This window comes from Cupressus sempervirens, chromosome 4, assembly GCF_028749045.1.
Source record: "Cupressus sempervirens isolate cs-2001-9-10 chromosome 4, ASM2874904v1, whole genome shotgun sequence".
NCBI classification, from domain to species: Eukaryota; Viridiplantae; Streptophyta; class Pinopsida; order Cupressales; family Cupressaceae; genus Cupressus; species Cupressus sempervirens.
Window position 1 is genome coordinate 29467362 of NC_143121.1, and position 19715 is coordinate 29487076.

Genomic DNA, 19715 nt, shown 5'->3' on the forward strand with positions numbered 1-19715 from the left:
GAGTGACATTCCTACTATGTTTATAGCCGATGATCTCTTCGGTGCTTTGGAATGTTACGCACGGAGGGATGGCTAGGATCCATGATGGTCTAATGATGCTATTTACAGTTGGGAGGAACCGTGCACTTAGTTATTTATGTTTGTGATATATGATTATATTTTATGATGGGTGTTTATATCTTTATGATGATGATGTATCATGTATGATATGTGGTTTCATTTACTTTTAATTGCATCATGGATTAATATTGGATGATGTTGTACTTTATTTGTACAGATGTTATTCTTTTAAGCTTTTCATACCATAAGTCATGTACAGTGGATGATTGAGAAATTGAAAATGTAATTTATGAATGCTGAATGTATCATTGCTATTTCATAAGGATGTGATGTTAGATGGATAGTTATGATTAGAAGTAATTCAATGTTAAGGGATCTTTAAAGAATGTAACTATTATGTATGTTATGATTACTTGCAGTTGGATGTTACTATTGCTTCTGCTATCATGTTAAAGTTATGAATAGTTTTACTTTCATGTTTTAAAAAAAAAAATTGTTTGGTAAACTTGGTGAAATTCTTTGGATCCCTTGGCAGGGCATTACACTTAAGTACATCAAAAAGGCCTCTTATGAGTAGCCTTGTTGAGTTGCTTTGAGGTTTTGTGAGGATTCTTATTTATCAGTTGCATTAGTTTTAAAACATGATATTAGCTAGTACTTTTCTTCATTTCAATATTATGATATGCATATGCTACTAAAGTTTTATTGTTTATGGGTGCTCCCAATAGGTTAGGTTTTACACATACACCTATTTGTTTGAGGAGATGTGTTGAAGATCCCTAGAGAAGGAACAAGAGTAGATTTATTACTAACTGGTCAACAATTGTTATTAAACCCTAGCAAACCCTCAAAAATAGGGTTAGGGAATCTAATAGATGCTGGGAATCTAAGAACTCAAGAATCTTGAAGGCCTTTGAAAAGGGTATTTCAATCTAAATTTGTTTTGGAACCTTCTTGAGGAAATATTTGCACAAACTAAATTTAGTCCATTAGGAGGGCTAACTAAGGGCTAGAAAGCCTAATAGAACTTTTTCCTATATCTAAAGGGATCGTATAGAAACCTAATGAATGAATTATGGTAAATAGATTGAAAGGAGACTAAGACACCCTAGGAAGAGCTTTCAACCCTTGCAAGATCAAGTAAATCATTAGGGAGGCCTAAAATGAAGTTTCAAGCTAGTGTACAAGCCTGAATAGGTAGGTGAGTCTAAGGAAAATTCAACACTACTTGATTAGGGTTACCTTGTACAAGTAGGGCATATCAAGGAGGGTTTATCAACTATCTACACTATCCTATGTTGGAAATATAGATGGAGTAACTGAGAGGGGAAGTGAATCAGTTACCACAAAAACAAATCCACAAATCCCTTAGATGTCTAATAAAACTATTTACTACTATCACTCGATAAACATACTTAAAATGCTCAAACTCAGTAAATTTAGTGTATGTTAACTTTAATAGATCTTAAACATTCATAGTGATTAACAAGCAAGCATAAAAGAAATGACATGAACACATGAGACACCATATTTAATGTGGAAACCCAATATGGGAAAAACCACCAAGTAACTAGCTATTGATTTTTGTTCTTCTGAAGTGAGCCTTGTTATGAGCCAACCTGATTAAAGGTTACAAAATACACTATTAGGTGTGACCTTGTTAGAGGATTTAATCACCCTATTAGGAGTGGCCTTTCAAGAGGTCTTTAGAATAATTCAATAGAACTATCACCTTGTTAGAGGATTTATAAATGGTTGTTAGAACAACTTTGCTAAGATATTTTAGAATCACTACTACAATGATAAGAAAGTAAAAATGAAATGACCTGAATCAGATGCAAGTGAATTATTGATTATAGATATCTATTCTGCTTCACTAGATCCTTCTTAATCAAATATAACTTTGCTACTCCTCAAGGATATCTAACCATCCTTCAAAGTTTTCTCACACTTTCCTTCTCAAAAAATCAATACACTTGCATACTCACTCATACACTTTTAGAATTCTCAACTTGACCTTTCATATATACAATCACCAATAATCATTACCTCAGTCAGCTAGAATTAATACTTGAAACAATTAAACTTTATTTCTAAACTCAATAAATTCTTTCATTGGTTGACCCTGCTCGATACACACTGATCCTAAAAAAAATTCCTATGTTAACCAATAGAAGCTTAGTTAACATTGCAAACCCTAAAAAATCCTTTGGAGATTGAGTGAACTTGGTAAATACTAACTTTTCTTCATTAACCATGAAAGCTCGGTTAATACTACTTTCTGCCACATTTTCCTTTGATGCCTGAGTGAGCTCGGTTGATAGTGTCTATGCAAAGTAATGTCCAAGAATGCTCGATAGATACTAAAAATTATCTTGCTAACCAACTAAGCTCTTTAGACACTAAAAAATTGTCTTGCTGAACAACTAAGCTCTGTAGACACTGACTAATAACTGATATGAAATTTGTGTGACATCAAAGACAACACACAATTAGACAATTGTATCCAACAATCTCCCTCTTTGGCATTGATGGAAACACAACATGTCATAGCATGATGAAATTTGAAAACAAATCTTTCTCTAATAGAAAATTTTCTCCTTCTTAGATTTTATGCCTCAAAGTTCTCTAATGCAATAATCTCCCTCTGTGAAAGAATTACATAGCTTCTTCTTCAAATAGCAAACTCTCTATGAGTTTTAGTTTCTAGATTCGATTGTGTGTAGTTTTTTATCATCAACATTTTGAATCATACTACATGATCCATCATCAGGATGCCAGAGAACATGAAGAACAAAAAACTAAATTTTTTGTTCTTCATGTTCACTAGCATCCTGATGATGGATCATGTAGTATGACTTGAAACTTTGATGATAAAAAACTACACACTATCGAATCTAGAAACTAAAACTCATATTCATGGATTGTGGAAATCTCTTAGATTTGAGAAAACTCTCTCTCAAATAGATTTTAAAAAGATATGAAAATAAACTCTCCCTCTTTGACTACACATGCCAAAGACAACACATACCAAATGAGTATTTATGTTCCTTGAGTATTGATTAATATGCAATGATCCCTTGACTATGTTGCATCAACTGATAGATCTTCAACTTGGTTCCTATTGATGCATCACTAAAACTTTATTTTAGCAAGCTTCAAATAGGGGAATGACCCCTAACTTACCTCTTAGATACAAGAATGCATCGTTAGGTAATGGCTTGGTGAATATGTTTGTGAACTATTCTTTGTATGGACATATTCCAATTTGATTTCCTTGTCCTGCACCAATTCTCTGACAAAGTGATATTTTATAGCAATGTGCTTGGTTTTGGAATGCATCATTGGATTCTTTGAAATGTTAATTGCACTTGTAATATCACAAAACATGACAATTGGTTCTTTGATCTCAACCTTCATGCCTTCCAACAACTATTTTAACCAAACAATATTAGAATAGTTCATTATTGTAGCAACATACTCTACTTTTGTTGTAGATTGGGATGTGCAATTTTTTTTTTTGCTTGTCCAAGATACCAACCTTTTGCTAAGAAAGAATGCTCCACCACGTGTACTTTTTATTATTATCAATGTTTCCTATCCAATAACCATCAGTAAACACTTTTAAGTTTATACTTGAAGCCATAATCTTCAGTTCCTTTCAAGTATCTCAAGATTCTTTTGATTGACAGCATATGATTTTCTCTGAGTTTTGTCGAGAATCTTGCTACTATACCAACTGCAAGAGCAATATCAACACTTGTATGAACTACATACTATAATTTTCTAATTATTCATCTATATAAGGTCTGATCTACCTTTTTTGAATCATCATCTTTGTTAAGCTTTAGTCCAGTACACATGGGGGCTCCAACTAGTTTTGAATCTTCCATACCAAACTTCATGAGTATCTCCTTGATATACTTAAACTAAGTGATGTAGATACCTTTCTTGCTTTGCTGAATCTAAAGACCAAAAAAGAACTTAATCTCACCAAACATAGACATTTCAAATTCTTTTTTCATTTTCTCTAAAAATTCTTTGCATTGATCATCATTCCCTATAAACAAAGTATCATCCACAAATATTTTTGAGAAAACAATCTTTTTATCTGGTCCTTCCTTGATGTACAAACTATTGTTATCATTAGTTCTCTAAAAACTAATCTAAATAAGGTAGTTATGCAATCTCTCATACCATGCTTTGGGGGCTTGTTTCAGACCATACAATGCTTTTTGTAACTTATAGACAATATTCCTTTTGTTTGGATCAATAAAACCTTCAGATTGCTCAATGTAGACTTCTTTATCAAGAATACCATTGAGAAATGCAGATTTGACATCCATCTAATATACCTTAAATCCTTTATATGCTACATATGCAAGTAAGGTCCTGACACCATCCAATCTTGCAACAAGAGCAAAAGTTTCATCATAATCTATGCCTTCTTCTTGAGAATATCTTTTACATACCACTCTAGCTTTGTTTCTTTATACCTTACCATCTCCATTCAACTTATTCTTGAATACCCATATTGTTCCATTCACATTTTTATCTTTAGGCCTAGGTGCAAGAGTCCAAGTTTTGTACTTCTCTATTTATTCTATTTCTTCTTTCCTAGCCTTAATCCAAATTTTATTTTCCAATGCATCTTTGACATTTCTAGTCTCAAAATCAGCAAGTAAGCATGTACCTTTTAGCTTACTTCTTGTCAAAGTACCTTTTGATTTGTCTCCAATGATCTGATTTGGTGCATGATGCCTCTTGACATACTTGGACAATACAAGTTCCTTGCCTCTTGAATGAATTGCATTGTCATCCTCTTGAACTTCAACTTTAGGTTCTAGTTGCTCAGACTTGGTAGGCATTGGCTTGGTAGCTTCAGAATGAGACTCGAGTCCTCGTGGCTCAATTTGAACTTCTTACAACTTGGTGACTGAGGAAGACTCAAGAGTAGAAGTGTCTTGATTGATAGATGTTTCTGGCAATATATCAAGTTCAATGAAAAAAAATCTCTTGTAATCTTCTAGTTCCTTTTTTCTTTTTTCTTCAGTCCTTTCTACAAACTCATCAACTTTCACATTTGCACTTCCTATGATTTTGTGAGTAGACAAATTCAAACATCTATATGCCTTAGTCTTGCAAGAATATCCTAAAAATATACCTTGTGTTGGTGTTTTAAAACTACTAAACAATAGAATGCTCAATACTAGAATGATAATACTCATGCAACCCAAGGATTAGACATTTCCTATTATCAATTATGCATGTAAACCATTTGAACTCAACATCAACAAAATCAAGGATGGTTTCCTACTCTTTAGGCTCTGCAAAACCAAGGTGGGTATACCTAGGGGATGATTCAAAATTGAATACTGGTGTATGAGAATTATATTAGTTTCATTTTGATTCTCATCTTCAATCCTCAAACACATACATGATTTTGGATTTTTATACAAAATACATCCCATACAATAGATTTGGTCATGAATTCTTTCATAGATTTGTAAATATTCCCAACTGTAGCATCTGACTAAGGCTAAAATATTCCATGCAAACAAGTGTTGATCATCTTTGAAAATCTTTAGAAAAAGAAAATAAAATTGATTGTGATTTTAGACTTGATGCTCATTCATGATCTATCTATATTTAGAGTGAATTAATTTGACCAGTGCCTATTCCATTGGGACTTAGAGTCTACTGCAATTCTATGGATTTGATTTGTTGCCTTACAATGAATATTATCAATGATTCTTACTAGAATTTGTCCTTAGAAACATCCTTTCCATTACCACAACAATCTCATCAAATTCATCAAAGCTTTTACTTAATTCATTGAATTAATAGTAGTAATGAATTGACATACAACTTAAATGAATTGCATTCAATTGCACAAGCTTTACTCACACAATCTCAAAATAACTAGGTAACCATAAAGGAGACAAAATTCAAAAAGAAATTATATGGAGACAGCTCAAAATTTATATTTATTTTCTTTGAAAATTGTATACAATTGTAGTAAACTCAGAATGACCTTAGAAATAAACTTAGAGATCATTCCACACTAATGTATTCTCAGAAAATTTGCATAGAAGATACATCATAAAGTTTTCTCAAATTATTGGACCAAAAAAAACCTAAGTGTAATACTAAAAATCATTATAAATCAGACCATTCTCTAGCCCTAGAATCTCACTTATATAATGTGAGATGCAACAAGCTTCAAACATAGAGAACTGATAGCTATCCTCAACAAAAGATATTTACAAGCAGCTATCACAAAAAGACAAAAATATGTGTAATAGAAAACTTATACATCATAATATTCCTTTGGTAGGCCTCTTTTCTATTACATCTCTTGGAACAACAAGAACACTATGATTTGATTCTTTTATCAATCTAATTCCTTGGAGTAAGTGGCTATCAGGCTTGAAAGTGATGTGTCATCTTCATTTACCTACAAAATCACTTTTATCTAGGGCTTCTCCTTGTCTTCATCATCAATTATTAAGGTAATAGTTACTTTTGCATCATCTTCTACCCTATTGCCTTCTTCCATATATTCCATAGACATGAATTTGTCCTTCCATTCATTATAGGCAGTGTCATCAGGCCAATCAAAATTTAGGACCTCTCTTTGTACAATTATCAAAGAATTTCCAATTGCCTCTATATCAACAAAATATTTCCTAATGGTGCTATAGAATAACTGTAATTTTACCAACTCCTCATTGGTCATTGCCCATTGCAAGTGGCTAGTTTCATTTATGACATTATTCATCCTTTCACAAAATATCTCATCCAACTCCTTTTTCAACTCATCCTTTTCCTTTATTTTATCAATACTTTTTAAAGCACTAGGAAATAAATCAAACTTTTCAACTACATATTTTGAAAAACAAATTGTCACTATCTTCTAAAAAGACTCCCATTTTTCATCAAAACCTTCCAATTTAGTAAACAAATAAAAAATCTTCTCTATTTTATGAAAAGGTAATTAGATGACAGATATGCACATAGCAGTGATATCATTATTTCTTTCTATCCACTTCTATACAAGAGATATGAATTTAACTTCATCTCTTTTCAATTCATCCCTGATGGCTACACTCCTTGCCAACTGATCAAAAAAAATTGGCCATTCTATCCTATCCATTAAATACATTACACCTTGCCTTATTTTTTCTTCATATTGATTATTCAATTCTACATGTAATGCATATAACTTATTCTATTCTTCTTCAAATTCCTTTGTGGTGTAGAATTGAGGCCTTTCAAGGGTGTCAGGTATCTCAATAATAGGGGTTGACTTAAAGTGTTCAATAGGTGGCCATAGGGTGTATGCAATTCTAAGTCTACTAGAATCTCCCACCTTTCTTTTCCCAAGTTGCTTCTCCATTTGAGATACTTGTTTTTTCAATGATTGTATCTATTTACCCCTATCTTCATATGCTTTCAAAACTTCCTCCAACCTAGCATTGAGTTGCACAAACCTATCTTCTTCTTGGCCAGACAACACATTGCCAAATTTCATCATTTCTAAAGTCATTCCAAAAATTTGTTTTCTGCCAACCTCACCAGCCCTGAATATTGTTAGTGCACCAGTATGCTCTGTAGTAGAGATTTCTTGGATTCTAGTTTTGTCTCTCTTTTCAATTGACCATATCACTAGGGCTTGGTGGTCATCACTAAATTTAATTCCCTTGTGGGTTTGCAACACCTCTTCTTCAGTTTTATACTATACATCCTTTTCTTTTCTTATTGAATAAAAAACCCTTGCATTTACTATATCCCATTCTGGAAAAATTAAGACCCCTGACTATTTAACTATTTTTCTTTTGGCCTCAAGTGTAAACTGGGAAAAATCATTCAAAAACTTAGATTTCACCTCCTCCTTGATAATAGAGTCTAATTTATCAGGTTGCTCTGCTTTTATCTTCTCACATGTTCTCTCAAAATATCCTATGTTTTTTCTCCACAAAAATTGTGCAAAGGCCCTAGATTTAACAAATTTTTCATTATTTATAAATTTCTCAGAAGCTTGAGAAATTATTGGATCTATTTCCTTACCTTGATAATCAGTAATTGTAAGGTCCAAGGAGGGTGCAGGAGGCTCTTATGGTTCTCTACTTTCTAGGTCTATGGTAGTAACAATAACATCCCCTTCTCCACCAATTTTTCTCAACTGCTCCCTTGAAGATACTTCATCATCTATTTGAATTGGAGTTTTTCTTGAGGAGTATTGTTCTACTTAAGAGGAAGATCCTTGCTCCAACTTCTACCTCTTTGGGGCACTAGCTACAAATGGACTCTCTGGCCTTACTCTTTGATGAGGGGGAGCTTGTTCTGCATATTGTAGCATCACATATCCTACCCTTTTTTGCAAAGTATAATGACAAGGAGCTACTATGTTTTTGCTATTTATTCTTCTCTATACCTCTGCAACCCTATTTGGATAGGTTTTTGGCATATGTAGCCTTCTTCACGTTCATTGTTTGTATTATTATAACATAATTTTTCATCAATGCTTACATTTTGGCTTCCCAATATTTTTTATCTTTCAGAGGATCATAATTAGAGTCAAGAGAATTGATGAATTCCAAAGTTTTACTAAACATTATCCATTTTTCTTTCCTTAATTCTTGTTCCTGTAAAGAGAAAATATTCCTTATAACATCTTCTAGAAAATACATCTGTTGTGTCATGCAGGCAGCTTTTGTCCTTTCTCTTAAAAGATCATAAAACCCTTATGGATAAATAAATCTTGCATGCGACTCTACCATGTTGTATCTATACAAAAACAAACTGAGGTGTTTCCATCCCTTTCTTACAAAAAAAAAATCATGTGTTACAGTAACAATTGGGAAGAAAGTACCTTTCTTGGGAAAATCTCTTTCATTAGTGTTCCCAATTTTCCATAATAATTATGCTATCCCTATATTTAAAGGGACATGAAATGGTAGCACATGAGGCTTCCCCAAAAAGTCATATATTCTAATTACTGTGGTAACATTGAATAGGATTATATTCCCCCCAGTTATGACTCACCAAAAGCCCTTTTGCATGGTCCTTGGGTTTGACCAATTCTAGCTATGATTGTGGGATCCTAGGGCTATCTCCTCTCAAAATAAATCTAAAATTGGATGCAAAATATCTATCAAACCTTACAAAACTAGCATCTCTAGCCTCTGAGGTCATGTCAACACTCCATAGCTGAACTAGATTCCTCTCACCATCCTTGGTTACTTCCAACTCCATACCTTTAGAGAAGTAGGTAACCCCCTTGTACAAACATACATGCATGAGTAATGAGTACCAACAAAAGGGTTTGTTTATTTTTCCTTGTGATATCTATATCAAGCCACTGTGAATTTCTTATGCAAGGAAAGTGGGAAAGTTAAGAATAGTTCTCATTCCAAATTGGAGAGTCTAAGCTATGATAAGAACAATGGATCATGGGATTTGTTATGCTTCATCCATCTCAAAAATCTTGCAAAGAGAAAAATATAATGCTTAAGCCCTAAGAATGAAATGTCTTCTCATTAATGGCTCTAGGGTGTTGGCAGTGATCATAGATAATGTACCAAACTTGGTAGCATACTCCTGTAATGGCCCTATCCTTAAGTATATCCTTTGTGTACCATACCTTGCTTGAAGATTATCCATGTCAATGATTTCATGCACAACATGGTTAGGATTGAGTTTGAAAACCTCTCTAATCAATTTAGGGAAAACCTTAAAAAGATTTACTCTAGCATGGTTCTTTACCCACCCCATTATAGGATCATACTTCTTAGCTAGATCAGTCAGTAGATCACTATCAAAGAAAACTATAGGGACTATTAATTTCCCAATATCAAATTCTCAGACATTGCTCATAGGGGTATTAAGTTTTCCTTCTGAAAACCATTTGTTAAACAACTCTAATCCTCCCATAGAGACCCAAGCATCTCTTACCCAATTAGCCTTGTCATAGAAACCCTTTGCTATAGCTACCATAGGGTTCTTTGGGATGAGCTCTCTCCCCTTAGTTATTTCATTTATGGACAAAGGGAATTGTTCAAGAAAGTCATCATGCATAGATCTCTTAAGGTAATTAGTTTGTCCTATAAATTCTTTTTGCGGAGGCATTTTGAAAAACCCTAAGACTTACCTAACAACAGATGCTTTATTTTCAAGAGTTTCAGAGTACTTATCCAATAAAATTGTACTTCTTCTCTATGTAATTTTTGCTACAATTCACTGGATCACTTGACAAAATTTTTGTGCCCTAGATCTAAAATTTCCTTATGCTCTAATAACTTTTTTATGCTTTGGTGGTTCCATAATGGTAAAATTGTGAAATATATCCTAGCATTGAAATCACACAAATGAACTATGAACCATATTAACTTTTAGTAGCTATTATTTCCAAATTGCATCTAGATTTGAATCTTATTTGTCAATTTCATTAGATCGGATGGCTTTAATTCAAAAAAGAAACGAGCTTTATGACTTTAAATAAATGGCCATGTGTTGATTAGGCACTTCCCCGCATTGCTTAAGTTCTTGCATTTTAAAAATGCAGAGATGCATTGGTTGTTGATCTTTCTCTAGATCAATGGTATAAATAAATAAAACATTTTCATGGAAACAAATACAAGGTGCGACATAGTTGGCATAATAAATCTTCCATCCTAGAAGACATTAACCCACTTTGGTATCAGCTGGCCCCACTATGCCACATGTCACATTGGCACATGCCCACATTACTTAAAACCCTTGCAACTTGAAATTATGGGCAAGTACCAGTCATTGATCTATGAAAGATCAATGGTGGCATGATGGAGATCCTATTAATAGCTTGTGATGAAGATGATGACATCACATGGGACACATGTCATTATGACACTTTCTCACATTATTTATCTATCATGCAACTTCACCAAGCGAGAAAACACTGAGGCAAGATCAACAATCATACAATTTTGTAGGTGAATAATGTGCAGTCAGTTGTACTAACCAATAAGAACTCTCCATGTGAATTAGTGCCTTCTAAAAAAATTCCATGCAAGTTGGCCCCATGTTATCTTTTGAGAAAATGAGTCCTTGACATCACCTTTGCCACAGATCAGGTTGGCGCATACCCACTTTGTTTAACTAGTGAGAATTTTCCTTATGCTCGCAAGTGCCAACTATTAATCTATGAAAGATCAATGGAAACATAGCTTAAACCTTTTTGACATTCTAAAATGGAGGTGCTAACCTCACCCTAGACACGTGTCTACATGGCACTTACCCACATTGCTTAAATTTCCTGCAATTTCTTAATGCGGGCAAGCACCCTTCGTTGATCTGACCAAGATCGATAGTGGATTACAATCTTTGTCTTTTATGGTTGAATCATCCACTTGGACCAATAAAATAATACCTTTCAGACATTGTGCTTTGACAAATCTGACTACCACATTAATGTTTAAAGTTTTTGTGCCCATTACATTATCATTCCCAACTTGGCATACATGTCATATTCAACCAATGAACACATTCCAAGTTAAAAAGACCTTACAATAGGGTGTGACTCATCAATCTACCCAAGACCTAGTCCCACTATGCCATGGAGTACAAAGGTACATGCCTACATTATTTAATCCACAAGTAGTTTCCTTATGCGAGCAAGCACCAGCCACTCATCTTCAAAAGATCTATGGTTGATAAAGCTTCCACCCTCTCTGAAAGACAAACCTTTTTATTGGAACTAGTAGTGCACATCAATAATCACTTTATAGCTTGGCACAATGTGGCATATACACTGCATCCTTAGTCCCACATTTCTATTTGCCAAATTATCGCTTGCTCATATTATTTATCTATAAAGCAACTTGAAAATGTGGACATGCGCTAACCATGGATCTCACATAGATCAATGATCGTGAAATTATGCACTTGTATAACATCATGTTAGTTGAGCTGACCAATGGAATACTTCCATTTGGCCTAGCTCATCCAACAACTTCCCAGAAGACACATCAATGCTACTCTCAAAAAAGGTAGGCCCATGATGCCATGCATCACAAAGGCATACGCTCGCATTGTTTATCTTTCATGCATTTTGAAAATGGAGGCAAGCACTAGCCTTTGATTTTAATAGGATCAATGGTGCATCAAAATTTGTGGTGCATTGAAGTTCTATCATCAATAGGGGCTACATGGCACAAAGGCGCATGTCTGCTTTAGTTAAAAACCTTACATTTCAATGTTGTAGGGATATGCCATATGTTGATCTTCCATAGATCGATGGCTGGCCAAAAAGGTGTTGTAGTTAATATTTTTTAATAAAGCACTTGAAATAACTATGATCAAAAGAAAGTTTAATAAGGTTCTATCAAATTTTAATGAAATCATCCTTGCGTAAGCCCAAGCTTAGGGTAACTGTGTCCTACCTAAAAATTTTGAAATAGCACTTTCAAAAGTATTTTCAAAAACTAGGGTAAAACAAGTTAAGGCATTAGGGTTTTTTATAAACTTTACCCAGGGTTTGACCTAATTTCAAAAATTTTAAGGCACATATTTAGGGTTTTTCACTGCTGAATACACACAACAAGAATGGAGAAAAACTAGGCCAACAATGGCTCTATCTAGGGACATTGAATTCTCTAGACTAAAATGAGGGCTTAGAATTTCTAGGAGAAGTAGACCACAAAGAAAAAAAACTTAAAAATGACAACACTAAGAGAGCAACAACCATAGGGAAAAAAAAATACACAGGAACCTATACACAAACCAAATGATTTACAAGAATGTGCACAAAAAAAACCCAAACTACTATTCATGGAAAAACAAGTATTTTAATAGAAATACCTTTTCAAGAACTGTCCATGAACTAGTAGTTCGAGAATGTTCTTTGATAAATCCTTGAGAATATATGAGTCTTCTCCCCATGTGCTTTCAATCAAATAGGGGCCTAACCATATAGGATCAAACTTCCTATGTTTTCCTTTATCCTCAATTCTAGCATTCCACATGAGGACTAGATATCCATCTTCAAACTTTTTTCTTACTATCCTTTTTCAATATAATTTCTTAACCTATAATTACAATTTTTAGTTCCTGAGAGATGTTTATCTCCTGGTTTACGCTAGTCCTACAAGTTCATCCCTCTTTTCTTGCATATCATCAATGATATCCTCATCATACATTTGAATGTAGTTATACAAACTCAATAGGTTATTTTGAGGCATACTTGCCTGAATTCCATATACCATATCAAATGGGGCTACACCAATGGCTTTCTTCACAGTCACCCTATCTACCCATATTGCTAACTACAATTTGGAGTCCCAACCCTTCTTTTTATCATCTAAGGTTCTCTTGATTATTTTTAATTGACTCTTGTTTATGGATTCATCTTGTCCATTCCCTTGTGGATGATAAGGGGAAGAAGTTGATCTTGTAATTCCATACTTGTCACAAAATTTCATGAACTCCTTAGACCTAAAGCATATTGCATTATCTGTTACAATTTCTTGAGGACAACCAAACTTGGAAATAATGTTATTTAGCAAGAAATTATTGACCACTTTACTAGTTGCATTTCTTGTAGGGACTGCCTCTACCCACTTTGTAAAATAATCAGTAGCAACTAAGATCTAGGAATAACTAGTGCTAGATTTAGGAGAGATCTCAGCTATGAAATCCATACCCCATTGTTGGAATGGTCCTTGAACCTCAACTAGCTTTAATGGGGTATTACCTAAATTTTTTAGTTTTCCAACAAACCTTTTACAAGAATCACATTTCCTAACCATGATCTGTGCATCTTTAAAAAGAGATGGCCACCAAAATCTAGCTCTCATTACCTTGTGCGCAGTAGTCTTGGGCATATAATGTCCCCCACACACTCTATTATGTATCTCATACAAGATTTCTTTGGCCTTTTCTTGATAAACACATTTAAGTAATATTCCCTCAAAATTTCTCCACCACAAACTACCCTTAACAATCATGTACTTGATGACTTGTAATTTAGTGCTCCTCTTCTCATTTTTAGTCAAATGAGGTGAGGTTTCCATATGTTGTAGGTAGTAGATGACATTGGCATACCACTCACAGTGATTCATGTCACATAAATTAGATCCAAGGTCATCTGTTACCATGTTTATTTGATTAGCATCCAAAATAGATTGAGCCATGAGTTTAGCCAGACCTTGACCTCTTACCAATTTTTTTATTTGTATCCCAATGTTAAACTCTTGGATCTTGTTGATCCATCTACACCTTCTTCCTAACACTTCTTGTTGAGAAAATATGTCTTTCATAGCAACACTAGGTACAAATGCAATGACAATAGCACCTATCAAGTAGCATCTAAAAGCCTTAACAGCTTTTACTAGAGCATATGCTTGTTTTCATTGATCTCATACTTTAATTCAACTGGTTGTACTGACTTAGTTAAAAAGCAATGGGTTGTTCATATCCTTCCTCATTCTTCCACAACAAAACCCTAGCTACAGTTTGGAAGGCTACAAAAGAAAACATGTGCATTGGCTTTGTGTAGTCAGGGGTCCTCAGGGCTGGAGCATTCTTTATGGTAATTTTGATATCCTAAAATGCCTATGAAGGTTTACTATTCCAATTTTTAGTTGCTCCTTTCTTGAGCATCTTTGAGATAGGTCTGCTAATCTCAGCAAAGTTAGTAACAAACCTTCTTAGAAAATTAACTTGCCCAAAGAAATATTATATTCCTTTTACATTCTTTGGCTTAGGGACCTTATCAATGGTTGCTACTTTCTCAGAGTTTATTTTCACTCCAACCTTTGATACTATATGTCCCAATACCTTGCCTTTAGTTACCCCAAATGCACACTTCTTAGGGTTTAATGATACTCCATATTCCAATTCCTTAATAAAATTCTTTTCCAAATTCTTACAGTGATCCTCAACCTTTTTGGAATAAGTTGTGAGGTCTTCTTGATATACAACCATACTCATGGAAAATCACATACATGGCCCTTTGGAAAGTGGCACTATCATTAATCAATCCAAATGGCATTCTTACATATAGATAAGTCCCCCAAGGAGTTGTAAATATTGTCTTAAACTACTCTTTTTCTTTCACCAAGACTTGGTTATGTCCTGAGAACCCATCCATCATAGACATGAGTTCATACCTAGTTACTTGTTGTAACATAGCTTATATGTTTGGCAACCCATAATTATCCTTTAAAGAGGCAATGTTCAAATTTTAAAAATTCACACACAATCTGATATCTCCATTCTTTCTCCTAATAGGTACTAAATTTGGGACCCAAGTGGAATGTCTAATAGGATTAATTATCCCCCCATCCCTTAACTTCATCATATCCTCTTACATTTTGGGGTTTATGGTGGGATTGACTAGTCTCTATATTTGCCTAAAAGGTTTTACATTGTCCTTTAATGGTATGACATGTTGAAAAAGATCTTCTCTATAAGCCTTTAGGTCATTGTATGACCATGCAAAAACATGTTTATATTTTCTCAATAGGTCAATCAAAACCTTCTTAATTTTAGCTGATAAATTCTGACCTTAGGGGCCTCATTAGTACATAGATTTATCTCTTCTAGCTCTTGAGGTTTGCAATATTTAGCTCCATGTCTTACCCTATCTTAGTTATCAAACATGTTCTCCAAAACAACCAAACCTTTAGGTACTTTGTTAGTCTTTAATTTTATGACCTCTTGACCAAAAATCATTTCCTTGCGATCGATGATTTCAACCAAATTACTACAGTCCATCTCTTGACCATGGTACTTATCTTCATTCAACAAGAAATTGATAATTTCCTTATCATCTTCAAAGACCTGCCAATGTTCAATATTATCAGGTATTGAGGGTCTATTCTAGACCTCAATCTGTGAGATTCCTACAAATGATACCTCCTATGGCTTAATCGCTACATTTTCTAATAAGTCAACCATCTTATTCTGAGTCCTATCTCTCCATGAAATACCAAATGCATCAAAGAATTCTATTTGATCCCAAGAAACATTTTTATATTATTTCAATCTTTTGTTTTTAGATGCATAGGTCCCCTTTACCTAAGAGATGACTAGTTTAGAATTACCTATGACATGGAACTTCTTAATTCCATGGTGAGAGGCAACCTTCAATCCTAATAGCAGGGCTTCATATTTAGCTATATTATTGGTGCATGAAAATTTTAAGGTGAAATAATATCTAAAAGTATTCTTCTCTGGAGAAATAAAAACTACCCCTACCCCTAAACCTTCTTGCAAGCTAGCCCCATAAAAAAAATGGTCCATAATAATGGTGAATCCAAACAACATTCAATCTCATGCTCAATCACAATAGGTAACTTTTCAACTTCTTGGATTATCAATTTAGCTCTAAATGCATTGACACTAGTATCTAAAAAGAAAATAGTATCTTTATCAATTTCTTCCCCCAAAATATGACTAACCCTTGGCTCCCTATTTACCTTGACAGCCTTATCTTCTATGTGAAAAGTTGCATAGGTTAGGTCACATTGTATGCTACCCCCCATAGCAACACTCCACTTTCTAGAGAGCAACATCCCATAATGTAGAGGGATATCAACTACAAGGACTGACATGGTCAACTCTACCTCAGGGTATGAAACTAACTTAAATGGTAGAGCATTTATAGTACCTATGACTAGAACTTCTCTAGCATCCATGCCCCTACATCTTCCTTGCTTAGTGTCTACTTCTAACCCTAGGGCTTCCATTACTTTGAATGGAATGATGGTGTTAGAAGCTCCTAAATCTATCATGTAATTCTTTAGAGTTTTCTCTTTTATAATCAAGCTAAAAGAATGGGTCAATGTCTTCTATATATGCTATTGATGAATCATCTAAGAACATTTGGAGAATTTGAGACATAATACCACTATCTTCTATTACCAATGGAGTCTTTTGAATGGCATCTTGTTCTATATTGTTATTATTTCCTATCCCTTCTAACCATGACAAGGCTTTTCTCTTATTTTCTTAAATTCTAAATAACTCAAATAAAGGCACTTTCATAGTAATTTGTGATAACATAGGTATCATATCAATAGGATTAGATATAGTGGGTTTCAAAATCATACCTGGAATAGGAACCTTATGAGCAGCAAGAACTATTGTTTGCTTGACAGTATCAGATCTTGATCCCTTTTCTTGTACAATTTCTTTTTCTATTTCATTTGTTTGGAATTGACCTTTCTTCTTGGGTTCCCATTTCTTGGCTTTGATATCTTTAATCTTGATTGTCTCTATGTTAGCCTTCTTATCTTCATCTTTCATCTTATGTGTAATATATTTTATGAAGATACCAAAAAGCTTCCCAACATCATTATTGACTATTCGGTTTCTCAAATTGTAATTACTATGTATTTGGGAGATCATCTCTACAATGATCCTATCAATTTCCTCTTTGGAAGGAATTTTCAAGTTTACATGACCAACTTCAAAACATGTAGCACATACTTGATCTTCATCATACCCTTTATTGTCTAAAATCACTTGTTGATGATGTAATTGATAAGTAATTTTCTTATCTTCAAGATCACTTTCTACTTCTTCCAAATTAGAATCCACAGAGTCATTACACATGCTTACCATATTACAACTTACATCATCATGGCTTTTTTCTTCTTCCTCTTCCTCATGTTGTGTACTATGTTCTAAAGAAAATAAATGAGCAACAACACAATATTATGAAGAATGAGGTGACTAGAAAACAATACACCAGGGCACATCATCATTCATGTTAACATAACTTCTCTAAAAAGGATCTAGTGTACTTTTTTCCTTTGCACTCTAGGTTTGGTTAGTAATTGGCTTTTCATTCTTCCATTGGGTTGTATAAATATAGTTCTGCATTCTAGGTTGTCTATTGAAATTGTTGTTATTCACTGGGGCTTTCTCACCAATATTTGGCTTATGTGTATTCAACGTAGTTGGGTTTATCTTTTTTAACAAGTCCAATACCTGGCCTATTGTTGGCTCTTCAATTTTCTTTCGAGTAGGGGTTTTATCAGCATCTCTCTTTTTGTTGGTCTTAGGATTAAATTTTTTTGGATCATCTCTCCTACCAAGTTTGCCAGATGCTTTCCTATTATTTTCAATATTCACTACAACCTTGTAAGCATCTCTCAAATTTTTAAGAGCTTTATCCCTTAATTGGTAAGACATCTTGCTATCAAAAGAATTAAAATAAGTTGTAAGACAAACATCCTCATTCAACCTTATAACTTGGAATAATTTATGCATACCCTTTTGGAATTTTACATTGAAATCAAAGGTGGATTCATTAGGGTTCTTCTTAATATTGTTAAAATAATTCAACATAAATCCACCACTAGTGTTATCTCCATATTGTTCTTTGAAAATGTAAGAAATGATAATATTGAGCAAGGAACGAGAAACAATCCAAGTAAGTTAAGTGTGAAACAATGTTACCATAAGATAAGCAAACTCCAAGAGCATACACCAAGATGGTTCAACAATGGAGACAAAGATTTATAAGGAGAAAGCAAAGAAAACCCCTTGTGATTATTATGAATGAAGGCAAATGCCTAGAGAAGAGAGAGAGAGAGAGTGTTGGAGCAAAAGTAGCTCAATACAATAACATCAAGTGCTAAGAGTGAAGAAGAAAGAAGGAGGAGCATCTCTTATATAGAGATGAGAAAGGAGTTGCATTTGTAACTCCCATTTCTATGAATGCCACATTCATAATAGGTGTGTGCAAAGTGTCACAATCCTCTTAAGGAGGATAAACTAAATAAAGAAATAAACAAGAGTTGTCCTTACATGTGGAATAAAGGACAAACAATGACATGTCCTCCACATGTGTACAAGAGGACAAACTACATTTAGGGACCCTTGGAATATCCCAATTAATATATCCAAGGAAAGATTAACCTTTCTAACAGAAAAAAACTCTCCAAATCATTCCATGAACTAATGCTATCATTAGGTAGTCTATTAAGCCAATCTCTTGCATCTTTAGTAAAAGAATGAACAAACAAATTCATCACTACATCCTCATGTTCAACCTCGAAGTCATTTAGCATGTCAATGAAAACTCTTAAATTCTCTTCACTAGTAACAGCATTATTCTTAGATAACTTCACAACTTTGTCTCTCAAATCAAAAGATATAGGGTATGGGGCACTAGGAATACCTAAAAATGACATTTGTCTATATTTATCCATGTATATAGGTTTCTTCTGAAGACTAGCAACATTTGAGCTACTTGCTATATTGGCTTGATTAAGAACAACATTCTGTGATTGTTGAGGTTGAGAAAAAGGGACTTGAATGCTAATAGTGGATGATAAGGCAAGGGCAGCTTGGGATGTTCCCTAAATTGAAAAATTAATGGACCTAAAGCTAGTACATGAGTTGTAGTTAGGATGGAAAAATTTGGCCATGAAGCTAAATAAAAATTAAAGTTTATGAACTAGATTTTCCTCCTACTTTCTATAGCTTGGGCTTCATTCTCAATCTTTTCAAGTTCTTTTGCAAATTCTTATTTCTCCTTCCTAGCCTTATCCAAATCTAAATCCAACTTAGACATGGAATGGTTTATGGATTTTCTTGGTGGATCTTGGGGTTCATTTATTTGGATTCCTATGGCTTTTCCCTTACCCTTATCAATAGCTTTC